The 4,378-nt window shown below is 49.4% G+C and overlaps 1 pseudogene; it reads left to right on the plus strand.

The window, feature by feature from the left end:
* The first annotated feature begins 2,620 nt into the window (after positions 1-2,620).
* Positions 2,621-4,378, plus strand: part of LOC133342228 (arginine-hydroxylase NDUFAF5, mitochondrial-like) — a 13,596-nt pseudogene continuing 11,838 nt past the window's right edge.

A 4,378-nucleotide genomic window follows, 5' to 3' on the forward strand; every position in this document is an offset into this window, starting at 1 on the left:
GGACAAATGTAGTGTCATTTTGTGAGGCTTCAACAGTGGCTGTCCTACAGCCGCGTCGACCTCTGCCATGGGAGTGGAGGATTTCCACCGTTTGGCTGACAGCCACCATTGGGATGAAGCTACACCCGCGGCGTGTTGGTGTGGGGAGCACACTTCTGTTTGGTTGAGCAGTCGGCAATGACAATCGCCCAGAATGCTTCCTCGCCTCGTCACATCTCGGAAGCTAAAGCAGGAAACCTGCATCATCCTTGGATTGGGGGGAGGGGAAGTGCCAACCGTGGTTAAAATGAACTTGAGAGGCTGATTCGGTGCTACCTAGTTGGTAGCAGCAGAGGGCAGTGCGTTCATATCCATTGTACGATTGTCCCGGTGGTCTCGGCGACCTGCGGATGGATCCGGAGCCGTATTCAGTTCTTTACAGACTTCTTCGTGGACCTTATTAAGGGCCGTCTCGTATTCGCATGCATTGCGGCTCTTGAAATATTGAGTTTTCCTTGATCGAATTCGAAAAAAATTGGCTCTTCTATTTTGGTTGCCGACCCCCTGTACCATATTGTTGCTGTCCGCTCTCCGCCTTGAAGCCGCTTTGACCGGCACGGTGAAGTATGGTCAAATAGCCACGTGAAGGCCCTCGTCCAGCAGTGGAATGACAAAGAGGCCGCGCATGGACACCAATTATGAATCAACACGTAGGTTGGCGCAGCCACGTGTATGGTTCGATGTTGTACAGCGGACAATGTAATTAGTGTGACAATTTAATGTCGGGTGGAGGAGGGTATTACGACATATATCTGGACAGATAAGAACGTGGCCGAGCCCAACAATCTAACACTGGTGATCCGCTTCTGTGAAAATAAACTAATAGTTCATTGGGTTTTATCTGGTAAGAAAAAAATAGTTTAGTTGTATTTGTAAAAATTGTAAAGTGATTTGTTTACCTTCCCTATACATTTCACTCCTACCGTGTTTTGTATTGTTTGTTGTTGTAACGTCCTGAGCCTGCCCTACTGACCATCTGTGAAAAATAACTTCATAGTTCATCGGATTCTTCAAGTATTAATACATATTCTGATTCTGATATCACGAATCCTACGTAAGAATCGTGATCTAAATCGGTTGTCGAAACAAAACATAATTTTAACACGTTCGTCAATAACACTGTGGCCTTAAAAGGTAAACAATAGGCGACGTTTCGGCCAACGACCCTCCTTCACCATTGCAATTTGTTCAACTGACACTAAAGCCGGCCACGTGGTTGTCATCACCTCGTACATGGTCCTGAAGTTATTTTTTTTAAGTGCAATGTAATCGAGGGACTATGTTGTCTTTGTGTGGTCTTGGTTTGTTGTTGTTGTTTTGCTGCCTTGCCCAAGCTGCATTTGGTCTTGACAAATCTGCAGGAATGTATGTACCAATGAAATGTGTACTTCCAGGCTATTCATATCGGCGACACAGTGGCGAGGAGATGTTAACTACCTCGCCTGGTATGCAGGAGGATATGGGTTCGCACCAGACCCTGACACCTGCTGTGTGTTTGGAGTTTGCGTGTCTCTCTCTCCCCGTCGTCGCGTGGATATTTATCTGGGTCCTCCGGTTTTTCCCTCCACATCTCGAATCAACATCACCACGCGTTTAGAGTGTGTTGCTACTGCTATAGATGTGCACACGATGATGACGTGAAGCCCACTTTGTTGAGTGATAATTTGTGATGGGCAGGTCGCTTCTGAATAAAAAATATCTATATAGGTAGCTCAGTGGGCCCTTACCTGGTGTCATGAAATAAAAATAAACGTTTTGAGTTTTATAGTTTATCCATTTTTTTAATGGTTTGCTTAACTTTCTGTCTTTTCATCTTGTGTCCTTCATTTATTGTTTGTTGGTTAAACTTTGCCACCTACTGACGTCACGCAGAGTATTGCATTGTTTATTGTATTGGTTATTGTATTGTATTGTTTATTGTATTGTTTATTGTATTGTATTTATTGTATTGGTTATTGTATTGCTTATTCGCACACAAAAAAACAAGCGAAAGACAAATAGTGTAAATAAAACAAAGGTAAAAAAGGGGTGCAGGTGAGGTTGGAAACCCGGATGGCTTATATGAAAAGCACACCAAAAAAAACAATGTATATACTAAACCAATTGTTCAATCGATTAAACAAAGCATACTAATTCCAATTAAACATGTTAAACTGATTGTTAAAAAAACATGTTTTTTTTGTGTACGCAGTGTGTGTGTAGGAGTGTGTGTGAGAGTTTAGGCTACATGGAGGAGACGGCTGGCTGGTTTGGCTCATCTGGCTGACCCCGTAGTCGGCCCTTCAAGTTATTGAGGGATGATGGTAATGTTGATGTGTAGGCAATGTTCAATATCGGGATTCCAGTGTTCGGCATCTGCAGCTAGACAATTGACGCTGCGTGGTGCCGCGGAGGCAAGCCAATCACAGACGCGCTCCGCCAACCCAATCACAGACGCGCTCCGCCACCCAACTCACGGACGCGCTCCGCCACCCGTTGCGCTCCATTCACTTCGGCACCCCGAGGGCGCCCCCCGGTGCGGTAGCCCGTGACCCGCCGACTCTCTCGTCGTCCCCACCTCATCCTCCTCCTGACTACCACCTCGTCACCAGCCGTCCGCGATGTCCGCCCGCCGCGGCGGCAGTGCTGTGGCGTTGACCGCAGCGAGAGCGTTGCTTTGGGCCGGCGCGCCCGGTAGGCCGCGGCGCAGCTCCCGTCTGGCCTGGTCGCCCCGCGGACTCGGAGGTGTCGCGGCCGGCGTGGCGAGAGGCGAGCCGGGGTCGGGACTGGAGTCAGAACCAAGACCGCGGTGTGGGTGCGAACCGTGGTCTGGAACCCGTGGAAAGAGCTCTACATCGGGGTCGAGGCTTCTGGGGTTGACGCCGGGACCCGAGTGTTTGGAGTCGGACTTGAGACCCCGGGCCAGCGGCGGAGCCAGGACGGGTTCGGCCCTGCTGGGGTCTGGACTGCGTTTGGGGGCCCTGGGGCCCCGGGCACTCGGGATCGGAGGGGCCTCCCCGGCACGGGCAGGGAGACCGGGCGGGCCGAGCGTCGTCGGAGGCGCGGCGACGGCGGCGTTGTCGCTCAGCAGCGCGGCAGGCGGGAGGGGTGAACGTGTTCGACCGGCGCATGAAGGCGGAGGCAGCGGAGCTGGGCAGGCGTCTCGACCCGAACGCGGAGAGCTACGACTACCTGCGGCAGGCGGTGACTCGGGGAGGCCGGGGGAGGCATTGGCCGGGGTATCGGAGGAAGGAAAGAGTCGAGGTTACGAGCCACGGGTTCACGGCGGTAACGCTTCAGAAGGGATTGGCCGCGGGGCGAGACCTAGGGACGATTACAATTCTACTGCTTGCTATTATTATTAATAGGTTCCGCGGTGGCTAGGAGATGTTAACTACCTCGCCTGGTGTGCAGGAGGTCGTGGGTTCGATCCCGACCCTGACGCCTGCTGCTGTGTATTTGGAGGTTTGCGGTGTCTCTCCCCGTGGTCGCGTGGATTTTTCCCTGGGGCCTCCAGTTTTTCTTTCCACGTTGAGAACAACATCACGCGTTTAGAGTGTTTGGCTGCAGTACATTTCCACATGAGAAGCCCACTTCGTTGAGCTATCGCTTGTGGCCAGGTCGCTTCTGAAAAAGAACCATGTCGCTCAGTGGACCTCACCTGGTAATATAAAAAAATAGTTTAACAGCGTAACGCTATAAAGGGACTGGCCACGGGTAGACAGAACCTAGGGCCAATTTACAATTGTAATGGTATTATAAATAAATTTGCCATCACAATGTACAGTACTGCAAGTGTAATGTCAGTTAACGCTGCTGCAATTGTGACTCCTACGCAGGCCGCGGTTTTAGAGAGTTAAAGTAAGGCACGGTCAGAAGGATAAGTGCTCACAGTTACAAGGACAGGTTGAAATATTCGAAATGTTTGCATTCGAAATTCCACATTTCAGATGGTGCACATGCATTGTACCACTTATGACAAGTGGTGCCGATCGTTGCTTGAATGATAAAGATGACCGGCTCAGTACTGCGTCTGGGGTAAATTATCAACTTAATTTGAGTCCAGTTGTCTGCTATGCTACTTGACTGAATGTTAAATTATTGCAGTGTGCTAATTCAAGTAAACGTGTGATGGTTTCTCACATGTAGAAAAATAACAATACTTATATCGCTACTGGTATTTTGGTATAAAAAATGTGCGTCATTCTTATGTCTATGTTAGAGTACTGGGAATTAGGTGGGCCCCTGCACTGCATTGCAAATTGATCTCCTGATCCAGAGTCAAACTCATGACTTCATGCCTCTGGGTTCAATAGAATGAGTGCCACTTTATACGAAATAATCAGTACTGTAAAGAGAC

Source organism: Lethenteron reissneri, chromosome 14, assembly GCF_015708825.2.
Source record: "Lethenteron reissneri isolate LAM-NWPU_2019-01 chromosome 14, ASM1570882v1, whole genome shotgun sequence".
NCBI lineage: Eukaryota > Metazoa > Chordata > Hyperoartia > Petromyzontiformes > Petromyzontidae > Lethenteron > Lethenteron reissneri.